This window comes from Pteropus alecto, unplaced genomic scaffold (genome assembly GCF_000325575.1).
Source record: "Pteropus alecto unplaced genomic scaffold, ASM32557v1 scaffold28, whole genome shotgun sequence".
Classification (NCBI taxonomy): domain Eukaryota; kingdom Metazoa; phylum Chordata; class Mammalia; order Chiroptera; family Pteropodidae; genus Pteropus; species Pteropus alecto.
This window is the reverse complement of record NW_006441063.1, coordinates 1048026-1063685: the sequence shown is the minus strand read 5'-3', so window position 1 is coordinate 1063685 and position 15660 is coordinate 1048026. Positions and strand designations below refer to the sequence as shown.

Genomic DNA, 15660 nt, shown 5'->3' with positions numbered 1-15660 from the left:
GGGAAAGAGAGAATGACTTTATTTTGGAATATAAACACATTTTCTCTGGGGAAAAGAGGAAAGGTCTCTACATTTATTACCTTGGGATGTAAGCAAATATCTCTAAGGGAGACACATCTCTAAATCTCTAACTTCCAAGGTCTTTGCTGTTCAAACATGTTCTTTGCTCAGAAGACTTAGGTTGTGCAAAACTGTGAAATATCCATGGATAATTGTTTCCTAAGTTCCAGCTTATCAATTCCTGCACTAACAAAAAAAAATCTGTTGGAATTTTGGTGGGGATTGTGTTAACCTATAGATCAATTTGGGGAGAATATCCATATTAATAATATTGAATCTTCTAATTCATGGACATGGGATGTCTCTCCATTTATTTAGCACTTCTTTACTTCCCCTCATCAGTGGTTTTACATTTTCAGTGTACTTGTACTTATCTTGTTAAATTTATTATTCCTAAGTATTTTTATTCTTTTTAATGCTTTTGTGAAAAGAATTGTCTCCTTAATTTCATTTTTTGATTGTTCATTGCTTGTAAATAGTAATACAATCGGTTTTTGTATACTGATTTTGTATCCTGTGATTTTGCTGATTGTATTTATTAGTTAATTTTTGTGCATGAATTTCTTAGGGTTTTCTACATATGGATCATGTTATCTGCAAATAATTATAGCTTTACTTCTTCCTTTAAAGTCTGAATGCCTTTTATTTTTCTTGCCTGATTGTGCTGGCCAGAACCTCCAGTACAATGTCAAAGTGGCAACAGCGAAGTGGCAAGAGTGGGTATCCTTGCTTTGTTCCCAAACTTAAGAGGAAACATCCAATCTTTTATCATTAAGTATACTGTTAACTACAGGGTTTTTCCAATTGAGAAATTTCCCTTCTATACTAGGTTTGTTGAGAGTTTGTACTATGAATGTCAAAGGCTTTTTTTCTTTATTTATGGAGATGATCAGGTGGTATCTGTCCTTTATTTTATTATATAGTTCATTTTCAAGTGAATTTAATTTCCCCAAACTTTTAGAAGGGAGATATGGATTTTATAACTTTATGTTCTCACCTGTTGTTTTTTGAAGTGTCCAAAACTATGGTGGCTTAATTTCTAAGATCTCCAGCCTCTATTCCCCTCCCCTACTTTTTCTGGACCTGTCTTTCCTTTGTGTCAGTTGTTACTATTCTGTTCAATTTATATTCATCAGTAGATCTCCTCAGTGTGGATATTTATCCTGAAAGGGTACTTTGGTGGGTTATTTCCAAGAGCTGGTATGTTTTAGCCAGACTGTTTTAGCCCTCTTAGACCTTATTGTAGATCCATGATACTCGCTTGCCATTGAAATGTTAAAACCCTTACGGTTTTAGCTGTGTGAGCTTTCAGTGAGTAGCTGTTGGTTATTTTGTTTTCAAATCAGTGAGAGACCCTATTACTTCCCTTTGTTCCTCTGCATACAAGGTAATACTGCAGTTATTGTAGCTGTCACTAGTTTAGTTCCCACTTGCTCATATTTTGTGGGTTTTTTGGGGGGAGGGATAATTTATCATCTAGTTTTATTGCACAAATTATATATCTAGTTTTAGTGCACAAATTACTCCTAGTTAAAAAGAAAGCTAGCAGCTGAGCAACTTAAACAGGAACATGGGAAACCAAATAACAAAAGTGGAATATGTCAACTCCTGCAACTAAGACTGTGACAGATGTGCGTGCGTGCGTGTGAGAGAGAGAGAGAAAGAGAGAGAGAGAGAGAGAGAGAGAGAGAGAGAGAGAGAGAGAGAAATAATCCCTTTTGTTGGACCAAATCTTCTGTACACCAGGTGGCAAAAATAATTGGGAAGGGACAGAGTGTAAAAAACAAAAATAGTTACACTCGTCAACTCTACTATTTCAACTTGTTAATTTCTTTTTAAATTTTTTAATAAAAAATTAAGTTTTATTAGGGAATCTGAAATTATACTTTACACAGATAGTTATGAGTGGAGAAGAAAGGAGATTAATGAACTGATATTTTGGTGTTGCAACAGATATAATTTGAATCCTCCAAATAAAGATGTTTGAGGTTTTTATCACGGTGAGATAATGAGACCTGTTACTATAGTATATGCTCTGTTCGAGGAGGGAGACCTTGAGAGTGAATTTTGCTCCCAACTGCCATCAGTAGACAAGTAAAACAAGCAAATACACATGACCTAAGTACAGGTGATTACTCAAGTTAAAGTCCAACAAATTTTAGATCAATAAAAGTAATCTAGAGGCTCTAAGTGGATACTTTTAAACCAAATAACTTTGATTGTACACTAAGATGATTTATAAGAAGGTAAGCATATAGATTCAATTTTAAAAATAAATATTTTGAAATCTGGTATGCTATGTGATTGAATTCTCATTGATTAAAATGGGGAATTTCTATTTTGAAAAAGTAAAATGTTGGTTTTTTGGGTATTTCAAGCCCCCCCCCACACTATTCTTATCCTAAGAATTTTATTTCAGCCATCAAGTAACATTCATAATTTTTCCACAAATAACTTTATATTTTTGTCTTAAGTTCCTCAAATGCTTAATATTGTACATTTTAAACTTTAAAAAAATCCCCAGTACACTCAGTAATTCAATGGTGCCCAAGTATGGAAGTGTGGCTCCATTCATTAGTTGAGAGTAATTTTTTAAAAATTGCAAATAATCAAAAAAAAAAAGATCAACAAAAAGAATTTGTCTTGAATATTGAGCCTTCCAAAAAAAGTAGGGGATATACTTCTCTAGTCCTTATATTTTATTTAGGAGTCATAAAAGGAAATACACATACTTGCAAAATATTTTTAATATACATACATTTGAAAGCAAATCTTAATTTTTATTTTATTTTTCATTAAAGTATAGTTGACATACAATGTTATATTAGTTTCAGGTATACAACATAGTGATTCTACATTTCTATACCTTATGAAATGATCACCACAATAAGTCTAGTAACCATTTGTCACCATACAAAGTTATGTGATATTGACTATTTTCTCTGTGCTGTACAGCATATCTTAATTTTTTTTAAAGCCTACAGCACCAGGTATTCTCAGGCAGTCGCACATCCAAGTAGTAACCAGGCCCAATCCTGCTTAGCTTCTGAGATCAGAAAAGATAGGGTGCATTCAAGGTGGTATGGCCATAGACAGCATATCTTAATTTTTCAATAATTCTAGTTTCAAGTATTTTTTGACTGCCTAGTATATTCCAATTAAATGCCATAATAACTGCTTATACTTTAAAATTATGGGAAGAATAATTAAAGCTTTTACTCAGGAAAATTAAAAATACATTGCAGAATGTCGATGTCCAAATAATTTTAAAATCAAACTTAAAATTAATGGGTAAGTGCCTCATTAAACTCCACCAAGCAATTCTGATATTTGAGGAACACAGATGCTAGTTCCAGAAACCTCCCCTGCTTCCTTCTTCATTTTACCAATGTAATTTGTATATGTTGTCAACGAAGAGACATTTACAATAAGCAGAACTTGATGAATAAAACTGTATGTCTAATATCTATATCTAAGAAATAAATAATTTCACTTAAGCCTGTTCAAAATTGAGATAACATTGAAAAAGAGATTAAGGTGAAAGGTGTTCCTGGGTATCAACCAGTCTCCCACATATTTTAGGGCAGGGAGTGGGGAAAGAAGATGAATGACACAAGAAAGGAAAGAAGTCACAAAGGAATTGCTGAGAGAAGAAAGGATACATGCCTAAGAGCAAAACAAACAAAACCCTGGCTTATTAAGAAGAAGGAGGAGCCCACATTCACAACTCTTATAAATACATTGAATGGGGACCTGACAGACAATATTATTTTTAATATTTAAAGTTATAACTATTGATATAGTCAAAATGTTGCAATTGAAGGATGTGTAAAAAATAGCTTATAGAAAATATTTGCCCACTTACCAACATTATAGTTCATAAAGCATAATATTCAGCCAATAATTCCCTGTTGAAATACAATTAGAGTAGGTGACATAAGTCATTTAAAATACTTATTGAGTACCTACTATGTGCTAGAGGTGGTTCTAAACACTGAGACTAAAGAGAAAATGAAACAAAACTTCATACCTTTATAAGATTATATTCTGGTGGAAAACAGATAAAATCAGGATAAATATGTAAGTTATAGATATAAAGATATAAATGTTGATATAAAAAGAGCTATACCAATACTAAGTGCTAAAGAGAAAAAAATAAGGCCTGGAAGAAGGATAAGATGTCTTGGTCAGAGGTAATGGTGGTAGTATGGAGATGAATAAGAAGGTGACATTAAGTAATATCTGAAGGAAGTGAGGGCATCTTGGGAAAGAGCATTCCAGACAAAGGGAAGAGCAAATGCCAAGACCTTGAGACAGGAGATTGTCTTGATGTGTTGGATAAATTATAAGGTCAGTGTGGCTGGAGCAGAGTGAGTGAAAGGAAGAGAAATAGGAAATGAGGTCACGTCTTATAGTTACAACTTTTTTCCCCTTGTGATGAGAACTTTTAAGATCCCTTATAACACCTTCAAATATACAATAAAGTATTGTGAACTGTAGTCATTATGTTGAACATTATATACTCAGAACTTATTTATCTTATAACTGGAAGTTTGTACCTTTTACCAACTTCACCCAATTCTTCCACCCTCCATCTCCTGCCTCTGGCAATCACAAATCTGATCTCCATTTCTATTAGTTTGGGTTTTTTTAGATTCCACATATAAGTGAGATCATACAGTATATAGTGCACAGTATACACAGAACTGACTTCCGTAGTCTGACCAAATGAATGAATGTTAACTAAACTTATTATGGTAATCATTTTGTAATATATACATATATCAAATCATCATGTTATATACCTTAAATGTATACAATGTTATATGTATACATTTATTTTACATCTCAATAAAACTCAGGAAAAAATAATGGCACCAAGTATGGACAAGAATGTGGAGAAATTGGATCCCTCATGCATTGCTTGTGGAATGTAAAATGGCGCAGCTACTCCAGAAGATAATTTTGCAGTTCCTTTAAAAACTAAACATACATTTACCATATGGCCCAGCAATCACACTCCTGAGCATTTATCCCAGAGAAATAAAAACTTATGTCCACACCAAAACCTGTATGTGATTGTTCTTAAGTTTTATTTGCAATAGCCTAAAATTGGAAACAGCCCAGATGATTTTCATAGGTGAATGGTTAAACCAGTGTGGTACATCCATGCTATGGAATACTACTCAGCAATAAAATGAAGTGATGATTGATATGTACAATAGCTTGGATGAATTCTAAAGGCATTACACTGAGTGAAGAAAAGCCAATTTCAAAAGTTCACATACTGCATGATTCTATTCATATAACGTTCTCTAGTGACAAAATTATAGAGTTGGAGAAAAAAAATTAGTGGTTGCCAGGGGTTAGAGTTGGTGGGGAGGAGTGGGTGTGTCTATAAAGTTTCTTATGGAGATAGAAATGTACTGTATCTTAATTGTGGTGGTGGTTACAGTAATCACATGTGATAAAGTAACATAGAACTACACACACATTATACCAATGTCAGTTTACTGGTTTCTATATTGTTCTATAGTTAGGGAAGATGTAAAAATTGGGGGAAAATGAATAAAGGGTACTTGGGATCTCTCTGTACTATCACTGAAACTTCCTGTGAATCTGTAATTATTTCAGTATTAAAAGTCGAAAAATGTAAAAGGAACCCTCATACACTTCTGGTGGGACTGCAAATTGGTACACCCACTATGGAAAACAGTATGCAGGTTCCTTAAAAAACTAAGAATTGGTCTACCATATGATCCAGCAATCCCTCTACTGGATATTTACATCAAAGACTTGAAAACCCATATCCGAAAAGATATTTCCACACCGATGTTCAGAGCAGCACTATTCAATGACCAGGACGTGGAAGCAACTGAAATGTCCTACGATAGATGCTACATTATTTCTGTTCACACAGTCAGATGGCTTTTAAAGACATTTAAATAATAAGGAAAAATGTTGGATAGTTATCCATGTAGTTACTATTTCCAGTGCTCTTCCTTCTTTTGTGTAGATCCATATTTCCTTTTGGTAACATTTTCCTTCTGCTTAAAAGATTTCCTTTAATATTTATTAGAGTGATAGTCTGCTGGTGATGAGTTCTTTTACCTTTTATAAGTCTGAAAAAGTATTGTTTTACCTTTGTTTTTTGAATGTTTTTTCTGGATATAGAATTTTAGGTTGTCTTTTTTTTTCTTTCAGTACTTTAAAGATGTTATTCCATTGTTCTTGCTTATATTGTTTCTGATGATAAATATGCTGATATAGGACATTAAGTAAGGAAGGTAAGATCACAAACAGCATGGAACTTCATGGGCACAGGCCAAAGTTGTTGTCCACAGGCAGAATTTCTTCTGTTTCAGGGAAGCCTCAACCCTGCTTTTAAGGTTTTTTAATTCCTATTACCATGATTCATTACTTCAAGCAAATGCTAAAGATTAAGCTAACAAAAGGTTGTGTCCCTAATAGCATAAAGAGGAGACATCCTGTTATATCCTTGAGTAGTGGCAGCAGAAGTGACCAGACACAAAATTAAAGTCCTGTTAGATGAAATTTCCTTTTCCTTGCCTTAGCATTAATTCACCTCCTTTTATTGTTCAATATATCTTCTGGACTATCCCTCTTCCTTGGTCAAAATTTTAACAACTATGAATTTTAGGTGAAAGATGATGATTGTTTTAAATAATTGGATAATAGAAAGAAACCAATAAAGTGAACTTAAAAAGTACCAGGACCTAACCGAAAAGACAAGCCAATATAATAACTGTCTGGACTTGTCCTTAACAAATGAGTAAGTGTTCACAGAACTCTGATTTTTGTTGCTGCTGTTGTTGAGATCTTCCCTTACAGATATGGGTGACCAAATGACTAACTTCTGTATAATTAGATGTAAACAGAAATTTTAGGTGGGGATTTGGGGGAAGCTCTTTTAAAAGCAGGCTGTCTAACCTGGAAAGTACCCTTCTGCTCCTTCTCTTTTCTCCCTCTTTCCTCCAGCCTAGAATGCAGACACAATGGCTGGTTACAGTGGCCATCTTGCAACCATGAGGCAAACTTTAGGGTGGAAGTTGTATGCTAAGAAGGGCAAAGCAGCAAGATAGAAGAAACCTGGGACTTGGATGACTCCATGGGCTTGTCAGGCCACCACTGGATTCCCTACCTCTGCCTGCAAAAGAGAAAAATAACCTCACAGTTTATGTAAGTCATCCTTTATTGAGTGTCTGTTACTAGCAGATGAACACAATTCATAAATAATGCACTCACATCCATGTGGTGGGCACCATCTTCTCCTCAATACCCTTCTTCAGATGAGACCAGTGTGAATCTGACATAGAATATTTTAGATCAGAGGTTCCCAACCCCTGGGCCATGGACCGGTACCAGTCCGTGGCCTGTTAGGAACTGGGCCACATAACAGGAGGTGAGCGGCAGGTGAGCAAGTAAAGCTTCATCCATATTTGCAGCCACTGCCCAGTGCTAGGATCACCTCAGATCATTAGGCATTAGATTCTCATAGGAGCACTGCTCCCTGGTGCCAAAAAGGTTGGGAACCACTGTTTTAGATCATTAAGTTAGGACTGTGTCTCAGTCAGTCTTTTCCTACACTTTCAAACATTGTGCCTGACATATAGTAGACGCTCAGTAAAAATTGACTTGGACCAATCAGGGGCTTGGATTCGTCTGGATTCATATCTCTCAGATTCCAGTATCCAATTTGGCCAGGCTAGCCATGTTCTGTAGCCATTGTGGTTCCTGCTTAAAAACAGCAAGCAAACCTTGCTTCACTTTCAAGGTAGTAGAGTCTAAAACGACCACAAGGGTATTTAAAGTAGTAAAGGGCCATTTAAAACAGGAGATCAGGCCAGTTCCTAAAATGAAAAAAGGTAGATGATGTGGGGTACAAGAAGAGATTCCAGGCCTGTGTTCAACTTTTTTTTCTAATCTAGCTCTCTATAGTACATTTTCTATCTGTTGTTCATCTCTTGCCCTTTAGAGTACAAATGTTCATCTGCTTAAACAATTTGTAAAATTATCATTTAAAATAAAGTGACCTACATAAATAAGTAACTATCATGGATAAATAAATAATCAGCAAAGGAAGGAGGAAGGAAGATACACTCATGCACATGGATGACACACATAAAGAATCAATATTCTGCTAGATCACCAGGACAGGGAAAACCTTGAGAGAAGAGAGAGGAGTCAGATGTAGAATATGCCCAGAAAAGGTTTACATAAATATTGGAGGAAAGAAGGCTTGCAAACCAGATAAGACATTTTCTCTGACTTTCAAAAATGCATTTCAAAATGACTGGAATTGCTGGCATCTAGCTCTCCTTATAAACTATGGGAACTCTATGTTGTCCTTATGACAAACCTACAGCCAAGGAAAACAAAATTCAGTCAGCCCTTCAAACAAGAAGGGCCTGGAAATGATTTCTGTAGGAAAGAAGACATGAAGCAGTTTAAGCTATGGAGTGTTGAATATTTCATTCATCTTTTTCTTGTGATGCAAGGTCAAGAGCTTATCATCCTAACATTATGGAAGTGTATTTGGTCCCTAATTTGAAGAATTTGTGGCATTGGGTAGAATATTCAGAGATAGCAGGGTGGACTCATAGGAATAGAGCTATGAGAAGTCATAAATTTAGACTTTTTGTACTTACTATACTCCTAACTTTGCCCATCACAACTTTGCCTCCAGCATTTTATCTACGGCTCAGCATATGTTTTATTTTATTTTTTACATGTTATTTTCTTTTTTCAACTTTTTTATTTTGATAATTTTTAATCTTACAGAAAAGTTGTAAAAATTGTACATTGAACACCCACATATCCTTTACCTACATTCACCAGTTGTTAACATTTTTCCAAATTAGTTTTCTCTCTATTTAAATGTGTTTTTGTGTAAATGTGTGTTTGTGTGTGCATACACCTTTCTATGAAAGATCCAAGAGATTTAAATGTAGGTTTCAGACACCTTGATATTTCAGTCATATAAACTTCAAGCATATTTTTCTTAAGGAGAAAAAAAAGTTTTTCTATATAACTATATTTAACACAGGAAAATTATCACACTCAGGAAATTTAACAATGGTATGATGCTATTAACTCATGTACATTCCATATTCATATTTCTTCAAGTGTGCCAATAACAGTAGTATCCTTTATACTGTTTTTTAAAAAGCAAAGTTTCAATTAAAGATCACATATTGCATTTAATTGTCATGTCTCTTTACTTTCTTTTAAAGAAAATCCCTGAACTTTATCTTTCATGACATTGACATTTTTGAAGAGTCCAGGTTAGCTATTTTGCATAATGCTCCTGAAATTTTTGTCTTATTATTTCCTTTTGATTAGAACCTTTTTTGTTTGTTTTTTTGACAGGAATACTTCATGTGCGATTTGTGTCCTCAGTGCATTTAGTGATGTTAAGTTTGATCATTTGGTTCAAATGGTATCCACCAGACCTCTCCATTTATAAAGGTACCTTTATTTTTCGTGGTAATTAGTAGTTGTAACTAGTGGTACTTTGAGACTGTGTAAATATATTCTTCTCTAACCATCAGTGATTTTACTTCTATTGATGATTATTGCCTGAATCAATTATTACAATTGTGATTGCAAAATGTTGGTTTTCTAATTCTAACAATCTTATATTTATGAACTGTCATTCTTCCACAAACAACTTTCCCTGCTCCTCCTCCCCTCCTTAATTTTTTAAAAAAGTAGTGTTGGTTTGAATTCTTTTTTATTCAGTCTTATAATCTATTCCAGTCATTATTTATTTTGATACTCAATTTGTCCCATATTTAGCAAGTGGGAGCCCGTTCAAGCTGACTTCTGTCTTCCTTTTACATGACCCCATCGGTTTTTGAGTACTTCTCAAAAATTTTCTGGCAGAAGATATTCCAAGCCATGCTTTTACTCTCCCTACTTCAGCCTAGAATCATCCACTTCTCCAAGGAGCACTGGTTCTTTTTAGTGGAATGTGATTTCTACAAAGTCTGGGCACTAGGTATGCTCATTGCTATTGAAGTGTTATCCACAGATATTTTAAACAGAAAAGAAATACCATTGAAAATGGTTATTTCAGATGGACTGTGTAAGGATGACTTAGACAAGAATATAAAAATATAAGAATTTTAGTAGGTAGGTAATAATTCCAATAATGGTTTACATTTGTATAAGATGATCAAAGTACATGACATCTGGTAATGTCAAAATCGGTAATCACAGAAGTACCAAAAAGCCGTAGTGAACATGCTCTCATCAGCAGAGTAATACATATTTTCCACATATAATCTAAAATGTGATTTGTATCATTTAACATAGATTTTAAACCCAAAATTTATATTTATAGTAAAAACTTTTACCTAGGTTCTCAACCTTATTTGCACTTACACCTATTTTCAGATTTTATTTGAGAAGGGGAGAGAAAAGATGAATGAAGAGGAAGGAACCACAAAGTACTTTAAATAGATAAAATAACTAGATTCCTGGTAGTTGAATCTATCATCTGAATGAGTGTTGGCATAAAGCATAGATTTATAAAATGATTTCCTTAATTCTCAGAGTATCTGTGTGACACAAGCTATTAACAACTATGCAATACTGCCAACTCTCTCTAGAACTGAGCAAAGTAGGTGCTCTCATAAATTATTTTAAAGTAAATAATGGTCGTATATATAATCCACATGAAATTTAGCTGTACTATGACCCAGTCTTAACATAGTGCTGTTTTCAAATAAATGTAAATGCAACATTCAAGAAAAAAATTTCAAAAGCAATTTAATTTTTAATAAAATAATTTTTGAAATTTCAAAGGGAGTTTCTTTTCATATTTTACAGGAAAATTTTTCTTCATATTTATTGAGGTATAATCGACAAATTAAAATTGCACATATTTAGGGCGTATGACTTGATGTTTTGATAGACGTATACATTGTGAAATAATTTCCATAATTAAGCTAATTAACATATCCATCACCTCACATAGTTACCCCCCTCTGTCTCACTGGATCCTAGAAAGGATGGCCCAGAAATTCCCTGAAAAGAGTCAATTGTAGACCACACATACTCTCATCAGACCTCCTCTCTCCCATTTGTCCACTTCCTTGCATCAGTTAACACTACCAGCTGGGGACCAAGAACTGCTTGAACTTCCCAAATTTTCTTGGTTTACAGATTTTACAGAACCCTTAACATCTCAGTAATTTTTTCACCATGCTCTTAGGCCAAAATAAATACCTAACAGTTCCATTTATTAAGTATTCAAATCCAAATAAATTGGTAGGTACTTATATCCTAACAGTTTACTAGCCATTTAAAAAAAATGATACATTTAATTGGAAAAAACAATATTCTAATTTTCTATTTATAAAACCACAGTTACCTACTAATGGGATGAGAGTACCTGTTGCACATTGCGGTTTCTCAAACCTTGGAATCTGACTGGACACCGCCACAGTCATTTCCTCTTCCACATTCATTCTCATGTGGTACTTACTTTTCTCACAGCAACTACCAAAACTCCAGCTTTGCAAAGATATGGATGGCATCACTGAATATAGGGTGATCTCTGTGTCAGGGGCTTTAATAGGAAACTCATATCAGTGGTCCCTCAGTCCCCAATGTGGCCAGCCCTTTTGGCTTTATTTCCGAACATCCTTTCTCTCCACAATAGAGCAGCCAGTATACCTGAGCATGGAGGACCCCAAGTAACAGCCATTATACTGTACGTGAAACAACTACCCTCTCCAAATATACCAACCCTTTTCTTCCTTTGAGGTGGATACCTTCAAAGGGAACCCACAATTACTTCTTAATGTTTGTCTCTGGCACTTCTCCCCCAAGTATCTTGGTATACATCTGATGCTAATCACTGACATTGTTCAAAGTCTTTTCCCATGGCTACTTTGACTCTCAATAAATCAGCTGATAGAAATCAATCCTGGAGTGGGGGCCTCTTAACACCCAGTCTCTGATTAGGCTATCTTAGAACATGCACTGTAAGAGCTATTATGGATGGATTTTCATTTAGCAAAATAAATATTTTAAATTTCATCATTTTATTACATTAAAAATGAAGGTAATCAGTAGCCTTTGGGGGTAGGATTATCGGCTTAAGAAAAGCAATAAAACAAGTAATAGTAAATGTTTCTAAAAATCATATAATGCTTGTGCTTATTGAGAGAGCAATAGTAACCAGATGGATTTTGTAATGTGTAGAGGACACTGTGGTGTGCTGTCTAGATCCCTCTTCAATGAAGGATCTGTTGACCCAGCTGCCAGGAGTGTGAGTGTGTGTGTGTGTGTGCATGTGCATGCGTATTTAAAAACATTATACAGTCATGTGCCACATTATGATGTTTCGGTCAATGATAGATCAAATATATGATGGTGGTCTCTAAGATTATAATGGAGTTGAAAAAAGTCCTATCGTGTAGTGACATCACAGCTGTCATAATGTTGTAAGGTAGCATATTACTCATGTGTTTGTGGTGATGATGGTATAAACAAATCTACTGGGCTACCAGTTATATAAAAGTATAGCACATACAATTATGTACAGTACATAATACTTAATAATAATAGTAAGTGACTATGTTACTGGTTTGTGTACTTACTATCCTATATTTTTTATTATTATTTTAGAATGTACACTTTATACTTACTTAAAAAAAGTTTTGCTGCAAAACTTGTGTTATACCAGCAGCAGCCTCATACATTTCGTGTTTACCACATTTCTTGATTGCATCATTTTCTCTTGTGCTTGATTTGATCTCGTGTTGTCTAGATATGTTTAGATACACAAATACTTACTATCGTGTTACAATTGTCTACAGTATTCACTACAGTAATGTGCTGTACAGGTTTGTAGCCTAGGAGCAATAAGCTATACCATACAGCCTAGGTGTGTAATCGGCTATACAATCCAGGTTTCTGTAAGTGCACTCACTCTATGATGTTTGCACAATGAAGAAATCACCTAATGATGCATCTCTCAGAATGTATCCCCATCATTAAGTAATGCATGACTGTAGTGAGTCTCTGAATGAAAAAGACCCAGGTTTGAATCGTTACTCTGCAAATCACTTTGTAATCTTGAACAAGTTACTCAAAGCCTCCATTTTCTTCTATGTAAATAGGGATAATGATAATAGCTACCTTAAGAATTGTATTTAATGAGATAATTGTCCCTAAAGATTTAGTTCAGGACTTGGCACATAATAAATGCTCACTAAATGGTAGCTATTATCATTAAGTGCCAAAATGAGTAGTAAAGATAATAAACGCTATGAGGTGTCTCTGGAGGAGGGGGGCACTTAAGCTGGTTCTTTGAAAGCTGTGGAAGGTTTGAATAGGCAGAGGGTTGAGGAAGAAAAAGAGGGCTTTCTAGGTAGGAGAGAAAAGATCTTTAAAATTTAAAGGTCATCCCAACAGTAGTTGATTTTAATTTTAATTTGTATTTTTTAAAAGGTCCAACTGCCTGTTTCGTCCAACCGCCTTTTAAAAGCATCGTTATTTAAAATTTGATTTGCTTTCCTCATATTTTGCAGAATGCTTGAATATAAATAATGTGTTTTATTATACATACGAGAGAAAAACATTTTGAATCAAGTTCCATGTTCTCTGTCTTTAAGGCCCCCACTGGCTTATCCATCCTTTATAGTTATTTGTCTAGTTGCTATTTTGCATTTTCATTTGACCCTGCCTTTTATTTATTTGCACTTATTACCAGAATGCTTTTTTAAACTAAATAGTTTTTAGTATTTCCTATTCAGTATTTGATGAATGTTTAATACTATAATTCATTGTTCAGAAAAATGTACCACATCTTACATCATCACTGCACTCCATTATCCATGGAGTATAAACCATTTCACAGTCATTAACTGAATATGTTATTTGGGAATTAAATCAATGGAAAGAAAAGGAAAGGGCATCCAAAGGTGGTAGAAGGTAAGAAAGGCAGTGTTGAGGCTTATGCAGAGTACCCCTTTCCCAGCAAGCAGAAAATACATAAAAAGCCTCCGGCTTTCCCTTTCTCTACCTCCCCAATCTCTCCCTCAGTCCACCAAATCTAGTAGAAACTTGCATTAATCTCTCTTTCAGATTGGAGTGTGGTTGAACAAACATCTATGGAACATAATGCCTTATGTTATGTTGTCTAAGAAGAGGACCCTGAGTCAAGAATTTGAGTGCCAGTTGTTTATTTAGGAGGTGAATCTAGAAAACACCAGTGGGTGAATGGGGAGATGAGACAGGAAGGGAAGGAAACCAGCAAAGGGTATGTTGTTGTCAAGAACTATACAGTGTCATTCATTCATTTAAAATATTAAAAATAATAAATGTTTATTGAAGAAATTTCAGAAAAGATATATGTGCATAGAGATTAAATACATGTATAATATTATATGATATAAATATCAAGAACTGTGAAGGGCCTACTTGCAAGCTAACAAATTAGCCTGCCACAGACTCTTGGAGTTAGAGGCAAAGGAATGTGTCACTCATGGCACAGCAGGCAGCCCCCATGTCTTACAGGGCAATGGAGAATGGCACAGGTGGATGCTGCACGTGCAGTATTTATAATCAAATTCCCATCCTGCATTGACTGGGACCACTCCTAGGGACATTAACTCTCTGGCACTTTTGGTCCATGGATCATTCCACCACACCCAGTTGCCAGAGCCAGTCCTGACCAAAATGTAGAGATGGCTTTGATTGCCAGCTTCCCCTTCTCCAAACTTTCCCAAGGAAAATGTGGACTTCTCCCCAGGAGAGGATTGGTCCACATTTTTACGTGCCTTGGTCTTTTTTTTTTTTTTATCCCAATGGAGTCTGCCTTTGTAAACTCTTCATTTGCACTAGAGAGGAAAGGGCTAGAAACAGTCATGTTAACACTGGAACTGGGGTGAACATCCTAAAACTCAAGATAAAAACACCCTCCTTGGGGACACTTCAGATATCAGATGGTGAATGGAAAAGGTTATGGGATGGAGGGGAAATGCCCACTTCACTAAGGCTGGGATTTCCTGGATGATCCTCAGGTGGCCTGGGGAAGGTCAATGCCTCACTTCGAGTGCAACCTTCTAGGCCTTAGGAAGAAGAGCCCATTGACATTCTTACAGCCTCCTACCATCCCCTTTGACTCAGTTCTGTACTAAATCACTTCAATTTCTTGGTAACATCCACAGAGGCCAAAAAAATCTTCCTACTTTGTCCATTTTCTTCTTCCTCTTATCCTTAAATAACAGATCACTGGACTGAAAACAAAAATCACTTGTTTCAGAGAGCTGGGTCACAACATGACTAGAGTACAGAGACTCCATTCTTTCTTCATCCCAGAACACTCTGAGAGGCCCTGCCCCCCTTCTTCCAGAGTTCCCCACCAGCCACACCAGAGGATAGCTCAGTGTAGCTTATAGATTTGTGAACAGCTAATACTACCCTCCAGGTCAGGGAGCAGCATGGGATGGAAGGGACCCCAGGTCTCTAAGAAACAGAGCTTCCTTGGGCTTTAATCCACATGTCCAAAGTTAACCCTGTGGTACACACTGCTGAATTCAGTATCTTTCCACTCTTTCTGAG

The 15660-nt window shown here is 35.4% G+C and overlaps 1 long non-coding RNA gene and 1 pseudogene across 2 annotated transcripts in view; one reads left to right on the top strand and one right to left on the bottom strand.

Annotated features, from left to right (window-relative positions):
* LOC107196131 overlaps window positions 1–15660 on the top strand; it is a 75214-nt gene that overhangs the window by 18398 nt on the left and 41156 nt on the right. The window contains exons 2-4 of one of the 2 annotated variants that reach the window (XR_003048295.1): window positions 7060–7260; window positions 9451–9549; window positions 14182–14349. This is a non-coding gene — a long non-coding RNA (uncharacterized LOC107196131). Of the gene's footprint in view, window positions 1–7059; window positions 7261–9450; window positions 9550–14181; window positions 14350–15660 lie in introns of those variants that run through there. The other variant, XR_001517493.2, reaches the window with a different exon arrangement.
* LOC112484927 lies at window positions 3036–3154 on the bottom strand (annotated as a pseudogene).